The sequence below is a fragment of the Salvelinus fontinalis genome, chromosome 16, assembly GCF_029448725.1.
Source record: "Salvelinus fontinalis isolate EN_2023a chromosome 16, ASM2944872v1, whole genome shotgun sequence".
Taxonomy (NCBI): domain Eukaryota; kingdom Metazoa; phylum Chordata; class Actinopteri; order Salmoniformes; family Salmonidae; genus Salvelinus; species Salvelinus fontinalis.
In genome coordinates, this window is record NC_074680.1 from 42255155 (window position 1) to 42271711 (window position 16557).

The following is a 16557-nucleotide window of genomic DNA, read 5'->3' on the forward strand; positions in this document are numbered from 1 at the left end:
ATTGTACTGTACAGTGTAGTACTTCATCATTGCACTGTACGGTTTAGTTCTGATCTGAGCGACTGCCAGCTCATTATCTTTCACTCTTTACTCCGTCGGGTAATGGAAAAACTTCTGCTGTCTTTATCAAAGCTTTTCTTTCAAACCGCCCGCCATGATATTTCCCTGGCGACATCTCCTCCTCACGGTTGTTAACTCGGTTGTTAATTCGGTCCAATTTCTCACCCCTGCCCCCTGCCCCCTCCATCTTACCCTGTCTAATAGTATGCATTGATTTGCATTGCTGTAGATCATGGCTATTGAGCAGGGAGAGCGGCTCGATCATTGACAATCTCCTTCACCTCCATCTCTGATTTATCTCTCCTCTCCCTCGCTCCGGATGAACTCGTTTTTCAGCCTCTGCGTGTCTTTACAGGTGGAGATTAGGGAGGGGATAATATAAGTGTTGTCATGGAGCAGCTTTATGACATGATAAACATCAGGGGAGTAATGGAGTCATCAGTGGTTCATCACTGTACCGTACAGTGTCGTCCCCATATATACTGCTGCGGTTGACGGGAATGTAAAACAAACACACACACACACGCACGCACGCACGCGCGCGCGCGCACGCACGCACGCACGCACACACGCACACACGCACACACACACACTAGGAGCAGGAGATCTACACAGGGCCAGGAGAAGGTGTGTGTGGTGGGGTTACATACAACAAGCACACACACCACACCTGGGCAGAAAATAGTTAGTCAAATGTCGTTTTTTAAAGAGCTTAAACTAAAAAGCTATTTTATTTTAACTATTTTCTTTGATATTCAAATAGAGGTCTAAGAAAAACAAATAACGTTTGGAAGTATTTTGAATACCTCTCAGAAAACCAAATAATATTTCAAGGTATTTAAATATATGCAAGTTATTTGAAAAAGAAAAATAATATTTATTTCATGGCAGAAAAGGATTTAATGAAGAACCTAAAACTACAACAGTTAGATGAATTAGTCTAAATAGATGATCATTAGCACATAGTTTGGACGGCTCTTAGATGTGAATCTTAGTATAGCCTATAGCCTAGAATTAAATACATGAGGGATATGGAATCACCTAAACATTAGCGTAGACCACTTTTGCAGCTTCAAAATGACTAACAAATATATGATTGACACAAGGTAATACAGATCAAATCCTACTCTCTTTGAATGTGACAGGGCTTGCAAACTATTACAGATTACAAAGGTAAACCATGATCTGCACAGTGACACAAGCCTTCCAGATGAGCTAAAGGCCTTCTATGCTCACTTTGAGGCAAGCAACACTGAACCATGGATAAGAGCACCAGCTGTTCAGGTCGACTGTGTGATCACACTCTCCGTAGCCGATGTGAGTAAGACCTGTAGACAAGTTAACATTCACAAGACTGCAGGGCCAGACGGATTACCAGGACACGTACATTGAGCATGCGCTGACCAGCTGGCAAGTGTCTTCACTGACATTTTCCAACTCTCCCTGACCCAGTCTGTAATACCTAAATGTGTATTGTTGTGTATTGTTAGATTTTACTTCACTGTAGGAGATAGGAGCACAAGCTTTTCGCTACACCCACAATAACATCTGCTAAATACACCACATGGCCAAAAGTATGTGGACACGTGGTTGTCAAACATCTCATTCCAAAACCATGGGCATTAATATGGAGTTGGTCCACCCGTTGCTGCTATCACAGCTTCCACTCTTCTGGGAAGGCTTTCCACTAGATGTTGGAACATTGCTCTGTGGACTTGCATTCCTTCAGCCACAAGAGCACATGGGCATTGTTATGCTGAAACAGGAAATGGCCTTCCACAAAGTTGGAAGCACAGAATCGTCTAGAATGTCATTGTACGCTGTAGCATTAAGATTTCTCTTCACTGGAAGTAAGCTACCTAGCCCAAAACATGAAAAACAGCTCCAGACCAATATATGTCCTCCACCTAACTTTACAGTTGGCACTATGCATTGGGGCAGGTAGCATTCTCCTGGCATCAGCCAAACCCAGATTCATCCGTTGGACTGCCAATTGGTGAAACGTGATTCATCACTCCAGAGAACACGTTTCCACTGATCCAGAGTCCAATGGGGGTGAACTTTACACCACTCCAGCCAACGCTTGGCACATTGTGATCTTAGGCTGTTCGTCCATGGAAACCCATTTCATGTAATGTAAATGTAATGTAATGTCATGAAGCTCCCAATGGAAAGTTATTGTGCTGACGCCGATTCCAGAGACAGTTAGGGTTAGGGTTTTCATTTCAGAATAGGAACACTTACAGTTGACCTGGACAGCTCTAGCAGGGCATACATTTGACAAACTGACTTGTTGGAAAGGTGGCATCCTATGACGGTGCCAAGTTGAAAGTCACTGAGCTCTTCAGTAAGGCCATTCTACTGCCAATGTTTGTCTATTGAGATTTCATGGCTGTGTGCTTGATTTTATACACCTGTCAGCTAAGGGTGTGGCTGAAATAGCTGAATCCACTCATTTGAAGGAGTGTCCACATACTGCTGTATATATAGTGTATCGGTACAAAACATAATATATAATGTATGTATTTTGTAATTTTTCGGTTTATAGTAAAAAGCATTTTAATGCACACATGAGTAAGCAGGATTGGGGGGATCCACACTGGAGTGCTGCCAAATACAGGCCCTCAGTAAATATCAAATGATTCATTTAATATATATTTATTGTGGAAAAAGACTGCTTGCAATCGTTCAGAGGGAGTATATTGCAGATGCAAAAAGCAATGAGAAAAGTAATTGACTGATTCCGGGTAAAAATGTGTCATTATCTCCGATTTCGCAGCCAAATGGCTGAGAATGACAGTGTTTAATGTCATAAACAACCCAATGCTGCAGGCTCCCTCTAGTCCCTTTCACAGAGTTAGGAGTAATGCCATGGCTGTCTGCAAGCTCACTTATACACACCACAGTATATAGGGATATTTCTCTTAGACGCATTAGGCTGAACCTAAAATCAATGGAGTCTGTAATTGTAAAATTATACCTCTTTTCTAGGAGTCCAGCCATGTGATGCAATGGTCTATTTTTGTATGTGTCAGCGTTAGATACACACACACATTCCTGTGTAAACCAGTGGAAAAATCTACATGTGCCTGAAGCTGCTGCGTCTAGTGTCAGGCATAATGTAACCCTCATTAGAGGAGAATGGTGCCAATAATCCCAACGTGTCACCTGGGGACAATGCGTGGAAAGGAATTGTATTAGTTATATTTCCATTGAGACAAAGGTCCGTTTTGTTTTTGAGAGCGTCCCGCGTCCCGCAGATCACAATTTACTGAATACAATATAATACAAATATACAATCACATTCCTCATCAAAGTGGTCCCCAATCAACATTTTGAACTGCCGCGAGGCACCAGAACATCAAGTTGTAGTGAACTCCCCCCACACGCCTTTCACTTTCCTGAAATTCTACACATTTTGCGACGGAGAGAACATCCTGCAATTTTATAACACATTTCATGTAATTCCACTCATGTTGCCATGGTGCACAGATATTTTTTATGTAATAAAAAAAAAAAAAAAGTTTTACAGCTGATTAATTATGGCTGCAATCCCGTTAACGGGATGATATGACGACAGCCAGTGAAAAGTGCAGGGCGCCAAATTCAAACAACAGAAATCTCATAATTAAAATTCCTCAAATATTTTAAAGGTAATCTTGTTGTTAATCCCACCATAGTGTCCGATTACAAATAGGATTTACAGCGAAAGCACCACAAACGATTATGTTTGGTCACCGCAAAATCACAGAAAAACACAGCCATTTTTCCAGCCAAAGACAGGAGTCACAAAAAGCAGAAATAGAGATAAAATGAATCACTAACCTCACTAACCAGGGTCTGTGCTGGTGGACTAGACACATTATTCAGTACAGTCCACTATTTGTACCACTATGATCAACTTGCTTTGTGCATTGAGTTTAACAAATACACACAAAATATAAATAAAACACATTCACAGGCACACACACACACACACACACACACACACACACACACACACACACACACACACACACACACACACACACACACACACACACACACACACACACACACACACACCTCTAAAATCAGCTCATGCTTGCCTGCCACTGATATCTAAGCCAAGCTGCATCAACCCGCTGGCAGCCCTGTAGGCTCCACCCCTGAGTCAGGTTCCATCCTGTGTCTGTGTATACTGATGGTTGCAGGATGTCCTCAAGCCCTCTTAGCTCCCGAAAGACCAGCTTCAAAGCGCACACACACACACACGCGCAAGCGCACACGCACACGCACACGCACACACACACACACACACACACACACACACACACACACACACACACACACACACACACTGTCCTTCAACGTCATGTTTGCTTAGTCCAAACTAAGTCCCCCACACACTGAAGCCCTTCTCTCAGACCTCCTTCACTACAGCCTTGGGAACAGACATAAAAGGGGACGAAAGCTTTCTACAGCCATCTGCATGAGTACTGCACAACAGAAATACAGATGGCTGTTTATAGCTGTATCACAGGACACTATTCTGATTGGTGTCTGACCAATATCCCCAAGGTTAACTGACAAACCTGGAGAAGACCTGGCCTCATGTGCCCTCTTTTACACAAACACACACACAAGATCCCCCCACACACACACAAACATACGCGTGCGCCAACACACACACAAACACACACACTCAAACACACACAAAGACATACACAGCACCACACTGCTACCGTCCACCTAGGTGGTGAGAGATGTTATTTGGGGGTATTTTGAGGGTCTGTCTCATTGTCTTTTTAATATGTAATATGCTGTAGTGTGTCTCCTCTCCTGCCTCCCATCAGGGCCGCGGTGCCTATGCTAATTTTCCTAATCAATGCAGGATATTTGCTCTGGCTGGCCGACTTGCTAACTGACAGCTGCTGCTAATCACTGAGGGAGACAGACTGGTAGGGAGAGGGGGAGACAGAGAGAGGGAGGGGGAAGAGAGAGGAAGAGAGAAGGAGGGAGGAAGAGAGAGGAAGAGGGAGGAAGAGAGAGGAAGAGAGAAGGAGGGAGGAAGAGAGAGGAAGAGGGAGGAAGAGAGAGGAAGAGGGAAGGAGGGAGGAAGAGAGAGTAGTAGGGAGAAAGGGAGACAGAGAGAGGGATGAGGGAAGAGAAAGGAAGAGAGAAGGAGGGAGGAAGAGAGAGTAGTAGGGAGAAAGGGAGACAGAGAGAGGGATGGGGGAAGAGAGAGGAAGAGAGACGGAGGGAGGAAGAGAGAGTAGTAGGGAGAATGGGAGACAGAGAGAGGGATGGGGGAAGAGAGAGGAAGAGAGACGGAGGGAGGAAGAGAGAGTAGTAGGGAGAATGGGAGACAGAGAGAGGGATGAGGGAAGAGAAAGGAAGAGAGAAGGAGGGAGGAAGAGAGAGTAGTAGGGAGAATGGGAGACAGAGAGAGGGATGAGGGAAGAGAAAGGAAGAGAGAAGGAGGGAGGAAGAGAGAGTAGTAGGGAGAATGGGAGACAGAGAGAGGGATGAGGGAAGAGAAAGGAAGAGAGAAGGAGGGAGGAAGAGAGAGTAGTAGGGAGAAAGGGAGACAGAGAGAGGGATGGGGGAAGAGAGAGTAGTAGGGAGAAAGGGAGACAGAGAGAGGGATGGGGGAAGAAAGAGGAAGAGAGAGGGACAAAATAGAAAGAGTGAAGGAACAAGCTAGGTGAGAGATTGGATCCATTAAGAAGCCAGTAGAATGAAATCCCATGGAAGATTAGATGTATCTAGCTAATAATATGGACGAGAGAGGTAGCTAGCTGTAGAATATGTTCCCTCATGTAGAATATGTTCCCTAATGTAGAATATGTTCCCTAATGTAGAATATGTTCCCTAATGTAGAATATGTTTGTAGTGATTTTGATTGACTTTGGTTAAATGTGAAACAAATGCTTCACTGAGGATTTTAGTTTGAGTCACAGCCTCGCTGTCCAGACACCTGCTCCTACATACCTAATGCAGACTCATGTATCCTAGCATAATCACTGCCAGGGGACGATGGACAGCTTTGGCAGGAGGGTGAATTGTGTCGGTCTAGAAACTGGCCTTTCCACATTTGGGCAAAAAATCCATCCTCCACCCTGTCTCCTCTGTCCTCTTTCCTCAGTGACCTGGTCAAGGAGATATCAATTCATTAGTATGTGAACGGAAGAGGCTCCACCCCTCCTCGATAGGATATTAACACAGTACCTTTTGAAAGTAGGGACCCCTTGACTTTTTCCACATTTTGTTTTGTTACAACCTTTTTCTAAAATGTATTCAATAATTTTTTCCATTTTCCACATTTTGCAAATGTATTCAAGATGTATTCAAATCTAAAACAGAAATACCTTATTTACGTATGAATTCAGACCCTTTGTTATGAGACTCGAAATTGAGCTCAGGTGCATCCTGTTTCTATTGATCATCCTTGAGATGTTTCTACAACTTGTTTGGAGTCCACCTGTGGTAAATTTAATTGATTGGACATGATTTGGAAATGCACACGCCTGTCTATATAAGGTCCAAAAGTTGACAGTGCATGTCAGAGCAGAAACCAAGTCATTAGGTCGAAGGAATTGTCCATGGAATTCCCGAGACTGGGGAAGGGCACCAAAAAAATCCTGTACCATTAAAGGTCCCCAAGAACACAGTGGCCTCCATAATTCTTAAATGGAAGAAGTTTGGAATCACCAAGACTCTTCCTAGAGCTGGCAGTCTGGCCAAATTGTGGTCACTCTGACAGAACTCCAGCGTTCCTCTGTGGAGATGGGAGAACTGCCCAGAAGGACAACAATCTCTGCAGCACTTCACCAACCAGGTCTTTACGGTAGAATGACCAGACGGAAGCCACTCCTCAGGAAAAGTCAAATGACATCCTACTTGGAGTTTGCCAAAAGACACCTCTCAGACCATGAGAAATGTTCTGGTCTGATGAAACTAAGATTGAACTCTTTGGCCTGAATGCCAAGTGTCACATCTGGAGGAAACCTGGCACCATCCCTATGGTGAAGAATGGTGGTGGCAGCATCATGCTGTGGGGATGGTTTTCAGGTGCCGGGACTGGGAGGCTAGCCAGGATCGAGGGAAATATGAATGGCGCAAAGTACAGAGAGATCCTTGATGAAAACCTGCTCCAGAGCACTGAGGACCTCAGACTGGGGCGAAGGTTCACATTCCAACAGGACAACGACCTTAAGCACACAGTCAAGAAAATGCTGTAGTGGCTTCGGGAAAAGTCTCTGAATGTCCTTGAGTGGCCCAGCCAGAGGCCAGACTTGAATCTCTGGAGAGACTTGAAAATAGCTGTGCAGCGACGCTCCCCATCCAACCTGACAGAGCATCATGCTGTGGAGATGTTTTTCAGTGGCAGGGACTGGGAGACTGGTCAGGATCGAGGGAAATATAAGCGAAGCAAAGTACAGGGATCATTGATGAAAACCTGCTCCAGAGCGTGGTTCACCTTCCAACAGGACAATGATAATCTCTGGAGAGACCTGTGCAGTGATGTTCTCCATCTAACCTGACAAAGCTTAAGATGATCTACAGAGGAGAATGGGAGGAGCCCCCAAATACAGATGTGCCAAGCTGGTAGCGTCATACCCAAGAAGACTAGAGGCTGTAATCACTGCCAAAGGTGCTTCAACCAAGCACTGAGTTAAAGAGTCTGATTTAAATGTGATATTTTTTAAATGTATTTATTATAAATTCGCAAACTATTTTAGCTTTGTCATTATGTTTTTTTTGTGTAGGTTGATGAAGGGGGGAAAACAATTTAATCAATTTTTGAAAAAAGCTGTAACTTTAAAAAAGTGTGGAAAAAGTCAAGGGGTTTGAATAATTTCCGAATGCACTGTGTGTATCCTACCTCAGTCCTTCATGGAAGAGTTCTGAAATCTTCCACACCTGCTTTGAATTAGCTTTTTTTTGGTCAGAGGAGAAAAGCATATACACTTTCAAAAATAATATGCTATTTTATCTATGAAATGCATTGCACAGCTTACTTCATAATTTTTTATTACTTTACATATTTATTTTGGGATTAACCCCTGTAAATGTAATTTGCATGATTTGCCTACCTCCCTGGTGGGTTCTGCTGGGGACAGGGACAGGGACAGGGTTGGTGTGAAGCCTACCTCCCTGGTGGGTTCTGCTGGGGACAGGGACAGGGACAGGGTTGGTGTGAAGCCTACCTCCCTGGTGGGTTCTGCTGGGGACAGGGACAGGGACAGGGTTGGTGTGAAGCCTACCTCCCTGGTGGGTTCTGCTGGGGACAGGGACAGGGACAGGGTTGGTGTGAAGCCTACCTCCCTGGTGGGTTCTGCTGGGGACAGGGACAGGGACAGGGTTGGTGTGAAGCCTACCTCCCTGGTGGGTTCTGCTGGGGACAGGGACAGGGACAGGGTTGGTGTGAAGCCTACCTCCCTGGTGGGTTGTGTTGGGGACAGGGACAGGGACAGGGTTGGTGTGAAGCCTACCTCCCTGGTGGGTTCTGCTGGGGACAGGGACAGGGACAGGGTTGGTGTGAAGCCTACCTCCCTGGTGGGTTGTGTTGGGGACAGGGACAGGGACAGGGTTGGTGTGAAGCCTACCTCCCTGGTGGGTTCTGCTGGGGACAGGGACAGGGACAGGGTTGGTGTGAAGCCTACCTCCCTGGTGGGTACTGTTGGGGACAGGGACAGGGACAGGGGTGGTGTGAAGCCTACCTCCCTGGTGGGTTCTGTTGGGGACAGGGACAGGGACAGGGTTGGTGTGAAGCCTACCTCCCTGGTGGGTACTGTTGGGGACAGGGGTGGTGTGAAGCCTACCTCCCTGGTGGGTTCTGCTGGGGAAAGGGTTGGTGTGAAGCTTACCTCCCTGGTGGTCTCTGGGGACAGGGACAGAGTCAAACCAAAAACCTACCATACCAAAAAACGTGGATAGATGGCAGCATTTGTGCAAAACTGAAATTGCAAACCACCACATTCAACCACGGCAAGGTTGCTGGGAACGTGGTCGAATGCACATAGTACAGTTATGCCCTCCGTAAGGCAATCAAACAAAACATCAGTACATTAATCAGTACAGTAATTCAACGGCTCAGACACAAGACCTATGTGGCAGGGACTCCAGACGTTCATGGTTAACAAAGGGAAAACCATCCACGTCGCGGAAACCGACGTCTTGCTCCTTGACAAGCTATATATCTTCTTTGCCCGCTTTGAGGATAACACAGTGCCACCAATGTGGCCCACTCCCGAGGACTGTGGGCTTTCTTCCTCCGTGGCCGACGTGAGTAGGACATGTAAACGTGCTAACCCTCGCAAGTCTGCCGGCCCAGACGACATTCCTAGCCGCATCCTCAGAGCATGCGCAGACCAGCTGTCTGGAGTATTTCCGGACATATTCAATCTCTCCCTATCCCAGTCTGCTGTCCCCACTTGCTTCAAGATATCCACCATTGTTTCTGTACCCAAGAAAGTAAAGGTAACTGAACTAAATACCTATCGCCCCGTAGCACTCACTTCTGTCATCATGAAGTGCTTTGCGAGGCTAGTCAATGATCATATCACCTCCACCTTACCCAGCACCCTAGACCCAATTCAATTGAACAACAGACGATGGAATCACCATCGCAATGCACACTGCCCTATCCCATCTGGACAAGAAGAATATCTATGTAAGAATGTTGTTCATCGAATACAGCTCAGCCCTCAACACCTTAGTGCCCTCAGAGGTCATCACTAAGTTCAGGGCACTGGGTCTGAACCCCACCCTGTGCAACTGGGTCCTGGACTTCATGACGGGTCGACCCCCAGGTGTTAAAGGTAGGAAACATCACCTCCACTTCGCCGATCCTCAACACAGGGTCCAACAAGGGTGCGTGCTCAGCCCCTCCTGTAGTCCCTGTTCACCCATGACTGCGTGGCCATGCACGCCTTCAACTCAATCATCAAGTTTGCAGACTTGATGAGTGGTAATCAGTGGTAAGCCTGATTACCAACAATGACGAGACAGCCTACAGGGAGGAGGTGAGGGCCCTGGCGGAGTGGAGCCAGGAAAATAACCTCTCCCTTAACATCAACAAAATGAAGGAGCTGATCTTGGACTTCAGGAGACAGCAGAGGGAACATACCCCCATCCACATCGACGAGACCACAGTGGAGAAGGTGAAAAGCTTCAAGTTCCTCGGCGTACACATCACAGACCATCTGAAATGGTCCACCCACACAGACAGTGTGGTGAAGAACTGACAACAGCTCCTCTTCAACCTCAGGAGGCTGAATAAATGTGGCTTTTACAGATGCACCCTTGAAAGCATCTTGTCAGGCTGTATCACCGCCTGGGTACGGAAAATGCACCGCCCCCAACCGCTGGGCTCTCCAGAGGGTGATGCGGTCTGCCCGATTCATCACCGGTGGCAAACTGCCTGCCCTCCAAGACACCTACAGCACCCAATGTCACAGGAAGGCCAAAAAGATCTTCAAGGACATCAACCACCCGAGCCACGGCCTGTTTACTCCGCTGCCATACAGAAGGTGAGGTCAATACAGGTGCATCAAAGCTGGGACCGAGAGACTAAAAAACTGTGTCTGTCTCAAGGACATCAGACTGCTAAATAGCCATCACTTGCCAGCCGACACCCAGTACCCTGCCCTGAACTTAGTCACTGTCACTAGCCGGCTACTACCTGGTTACTCAACCCTGCACCTTAGAGGCTGCTGCTCTATGTACATAGACATGGAATCACTGATCACTTTAATATTGTTTACATACTGTTTTACTCATTTCATATGGATATACTGTATTCTACTGTATTCTAGTCAATGCCACTCTGATATTGCTCGTCCTAATATTTATAAATTTCTTAATTCCATTATTTTACTTTTAGATGTGTGTATTGTTGTGAATTGTTAGATACTACTGCACTGTTGGAGCTAGGAACACAAGCATTTCACTACACCCGCAATAACATCTGCTAAATAAGTGTATAGCGGTCATCGTTGCATGAAGAAGGATCAGACCAAAGCGCAGCGTGGTAAGTGTTCATGATATTTATTAACACTGAACACTAGAACAAAATAACAAAGTGAGAAACAAAACCGAAACAGTCCTGTCAGGTGCAGAAAACACCAAACAGAAAATAACTACCCACAAAACACAGGTGGGAAAAAGCTACCTAAGTATGGTTCCCAATCAGAAACAATGATAGACAGCTGCCTCTGATTGAGAACCACACCCGGCCAAACACACAGAAATACAAATCATAGAAAAAGGAACATAGAATGCCCACCCAAATCACACCCTGACCAAACCAAAATAGAGACATAAAAAGCTCTCTAAGGTCAGGGTGTGACAAAGTGCCCAATAACATCTGCTAAATATGTGCATGTGACCAATAACATCTGCTAAATATGTGTATGTGACCAATAACAGTTCATTTGATTTGATATACAATTCTGCCTTATATGCTGCCTCTATTTGGGGGGCCATCAGTTCCGATATGGTTGCACAGACGATTGACTGTCCTTTTTTATTGCCTGGAAGTATGGGACGTGTAGGATTTGAACAACCCCTCTATGTTTTTTACTGTTAGCATCCAGTCCAACAAATAGATATACTATTTTTCGTAACCAATTAATCGGTTGGAAGAGACAAAAAAACAAAACACTTAACACTCAAATCTAAAACAGCAGTAGCAAACAGTAAATGTTGCTGACCCTACAATTTAAAAACATCCTGCTTCTGAAGTGAAACGGATTCAACCTGCATATACAGTAGACTTGACTCTGACTCTCACAGTAATTGAATAGGAGGTCAGACATCTCTGCTGGTGTGAGACGGCACAATTAGACTAACACTGTCATGAATAACCAGAGTCGAGGATTTTAGACCCATTACCAGAGACGAAGACCATTATAAAGCTGACAACAACCCCGGGCCTAAACATGCAATTATACACGGCTACTAGAGGCGGACGGGGGAGAAAAGGAACTCAGGTTCACAGAGGCTTCTGACTTCACAGCTTTCAGCAAGTGATCGGAGAGGAGGAGCGTTGGGAGAAATGTGGAAAAGACATTTGGGGTCTGGGCGAAAGAAAACAGCACTCTGGCCTAAAGGAATCACGTTCTGCAACTGACCCGTGGTGTTATCCTCCGCCTTTTGAGTCTGTCATTTGAGAATTGTGATTTTGGCTGAACACAGGGAGGAGAGGATGGGGTTATTGTGAAGTGGGATTAGTAGATGGTGACGTCCTCCCACTCACGTCGACTCAATGAATGTTGGCGAATGGTGGATGAGATGTGAATCTTTTCAAAGTGCAACTCTTATGTATCTTCCGATGTGCTTTCGTTGCTGAATTAATTCTGGCACAAATGCTTTCATAGGCTGCAGGATAAAGAATGTTAAAGAATGGATGCTCTTTAGTCCAAAAATCACTCTCTCAACTTCCAAAACAACTGCTAATATCCAGTTTTACAATTCTCTGAAAACAAAGCCATTTTGTCATACTCTACATGCTATTCCAGCCTGGCTCAGCTCCATCACTCAGATCCCTATACATCAGCTGTGTGGTGATGTGGAGTCCAGACAGGACCTATATCATCAGCTGTGTGGTGATGTGGAGTCCAGACAGGACCTACATAATCAGCTGTGTGGTGATGTGAGGTCCAGACAGGACCTACATAATCAGCTGTGTGGTGATGTGGAGTCCAGCCAGGACCTACATAATCAGCTGTGTGGTGATGTGGAGTCCAGACAGGACCTATATCATCAGCTGTGTGGTGATGTGGAGTCCAGACAGGACCTACATAATCAGCTGTGTGGTGATGTGGAGTCCAGACAGGACCTACATAATCAGCTGTGTGGTGATGTGGATTCCAGACAGGACCTATATCATCAGCTGTGTGGTGATGTGGAGTCCAGACAGGACCTACATAATCAGCTGTGTGGTGATGTGGAGTCCAGACAGGACCTACATAATCAGCTGTGTGGTGATGTGGAGTCCAGACAGGACCTAGATCATCAGCTGTGTGGTGATGTGGAGTCCAGACAGGACCTAGATCATCAGCTGTGTGGTGATGTGGAGTCCAGACAGGACCTACATAATCAGCTGTGTGGTGATGTGGAGTCCAGACAGGACCTACATAATCAGCTGTGTGGTGATGTGGAGTCCAGACAGGACCTACATAATCAGCTGTGTGGTGATGTGGAGTCCAGACAGGACCTACATAATCAGCTGTGTGGTGATGTGGAGTCCAGACAGGACCTACATAATCAGCTGTGTGGTGATGTGGAGTCCAGACAGGACCTACATAATCAGCTGTGTGGTGATGTGAGGTCCAGACAGGACCTACATAATCAGCTGTGTGGTGATGTGGATTCCAGACAGGACCTACATAATCAGCTGTGTGGTGATGTGGAGTCCAGACAGGACCTACATAATCAGCTGTGTGGTGATGTGGAGTCCAGACAGGACCTACATAATCAGCTGTGTGGTGATGTGGAGTCCAGACAGGACCTACATAATCACCTGTGTGGTGATGTGGAGTCCAGACAGGACCTACATCATCAGCTGTGTGGTGATGTGGAGTCCAGACAGGACCTACATAATCAGCTGTGTGGTGATGTGGAGTCCAGACAGGACCTACATAATCAGCTGTGTGGTGATGTGGAGTCCAGACAGGACCTACATAATCAGCTGTGTGGTGATGTGGAGTCCAGACAGGACCTATATCATCAGCTGTGTGGTGATGTGGAGTCCAGACAGGACCTACATAATCAGCTGTGTGGTGATGTGGAGTCCAGACAGGACCTACATAATCAGCTGTGTGGTGATGTGGAGTCCAGACAGGACCTACATAATCAGCTGTGTGGTGATGTGGATTCCAGACAGGACCTATATCATCAGCTGTGTGGTGATGTGGAGTCCAGACAGGACCTACATAATCAGCTGTGTGGTGATGTGGAGTCCAGACAGGACCTACATAATCAGCTGTGTGGTGATGTGGAGTCCAGACAGGACCTAGATCATCAGCTGTGTGGTGATGTGGAGTCCAGACAGGACCTAGATCATCAGCTGTGTGGTGATGTGGAGTCCAGACAGGACCTACATAATCAGCTGTGTGGTGATGTGGAGTCCAGACAGGACCTACATAATCAGCTGTGTGGTGATGTGGAGTCCAGACAGGACCTACATAATCAGCTGTGTGGTGATGTGGAGTCCAGACAGGACCTACATAATCAGCTGTGTGGTGATGTGGAGTCCAGACAGGACCTACATAATCAGCTGTGTGGTGATGTGGAGTCCAGACAGGACCTACATAATCAGCTGTGTGGTGATGTGAGGTCCAGACAGGACCTACATAATCAGCTGTGTGGTGATGTGGATTCCAGACAGGACCTACATAATCAGCTGTGTGGTGATGTGGAGTCCAGACAGGACCTACATAATCAGCTGTGTGGTGATGTGGAGTCCAGACAGGACCTACATAATCAGCTGTGTGGTGATGTGGAGTCCAGACAGGACCTACATAATCAGCTGTGTGGTGATGTGGAGTCCAGACAGGACCTACATCATCAGCTGTGTGGTGATGTGGAGTCCAGACAGGACCTACATAATCAGCTGTGTGGTGATGTGGAGTCCAGACAGGACCTACATAATCAGCTGTGTGGTGATGTGGAGTCCAGATAGGACCTACATAATCAGCTGTGTGGTGATGTGGAGTCCAGACAGGACCTATATCATCAGCTGTGTGGTGATGTGGAGTCCAGACAGGACCTACATAATCAGCTGTGTGGTGATGTGGAGTCCAGACAGGACCTACATAATCAGCTGTGTGGTGATGTGGAGTCCAGACAGGACCTACATAATCAGCTGTGTGGTGATGTGGAGTCCAGACAGGACCTACATAATCAGCTGTGTGGTGATGTGGAGTCCAGACAGGACCTACATAATCAGCTGTGTGGTGATGTGGAGTCCAGACAGGACCTACATCATCAGCTGTGTGGTGACGTGGAGTCCAGATTGGAGCTAGATCATGTAGAAAGACAGATAGGGATGTTTATTCTCACACAAACATACAAGCGCATACACACACGCTTGTGCACAAACACACACACACACAACTCCCCGCGGCAGCTTCTAATCGATTATAGTGCGCCTGGTTAAAACGCTGATTCCTACGATTCCACAGCAGTTTAAAACAGTTCTCTCTGTTATGTTTTTCTACTTCTGAGAGATGTAAAATGTAGAATGGGTTAACACATTTAAAGATATACAGACTTGGTGGAAATTAAGATTCTGAGTTTTTCTTCTACTTCTACAAACTGCTCTGAACGTCTGCTTCCTCTCTGCTACATGAAGAGTTGTATTTGTCAGGCGTCTGGCACTCAGACAATAAGCATAGGAATGCCAATTCACTCTCTGTTGATCTGTTTCATGTTTGGGCAATGTGTCTGAGCAGTGAGCTTCACATACATTTATATTTTTTACATTGCTTCTACTCGCTGTTTATTATCTATGCATAGACACTTTACCCCTACCTACAGTACATGTATAAATTACCTCGACTACCCTTTACACCCGCACAATAGGCACATTTGTGCAGTCTAGACACAAAATTTTGAACAGAAAATAAATGGTTCATTGGATCAGTCTACAACTTTGCACATACACTGCTGCCATCTAGTGGCCAAAACCTAAATTGCACATTGGCTGGAATAATACATTATGGCCTTTCTCTTGCATTTCAAAGATGATGGAACAAAAAAAAAGACAAAAGAACGCCTGGTTATTTCTTTGTATTGTCTTTTACCAGATCTATTGTGTTATCTTCTCCTGTATTCCTTTCATAGTTCCACAAACGTCAAAGTGTTTCCTTTCAATTGGTATCATGAATATGCATATCCTTGCTGCACGGCCTGAGCTACAGGCATGTCATTTTAGGTGAAAATTTAAAAAAGGGGAAGATCCTTAAGAGACAAACCTAGTTAAACCTATCATATCCCTCCGTAACACTACTAGTTAAACCTATCATCTCCCTCTATCACACTCCTAGTTAAACCTATCATCTCCCTCCATCACACTCCTAGTTAAACCTATCATCTCCCTCCATCACACTACTAGTTAAACCTATCATCTCCCTCCATCACACTACTAGTTAAACCTATCATCTCCCTCCATCACACTACTAGTTAAACCTATCATCTCCCTCCATCACACTACTAGTTAAACCTATCATCTCCCTCCATCACGCTACTAGTTAAACCTATCATATCCCTCCATCACACTCCTAGTTAAACCTACAGTGGCTTGCGAAAGTATGTACCCCCCTTGGCATTTTTCCTATTGTGTTGCCCTACAACCTGGAATTAAAACAGATTTTGGGGAGTTTGTATCATTTCATTTACAAAACATGCCTACCACTTTGAAGATGCAAATTTTTTTTTTATTGTGAAACAAACAAGAACTAAGACAAAAACACCGAAAATTTTAGCGTGCATAACTTTTCACCCCCA

The 16557-nt window shown here is 45.6% G+C and overlaps 1 protein-coding gene across 1 annotated transcript in view; it reads right to left on the reverse strand.

The window, feature by feature from the left end:
• Positions 1-16557, reverse strand: part of LOC129813206 (neurexin-3a-like) — a 789442-nt gene that overhangs the window by 36884 nt on the left and 736001 nt on the right. The window lies entirely within an intron of this gene.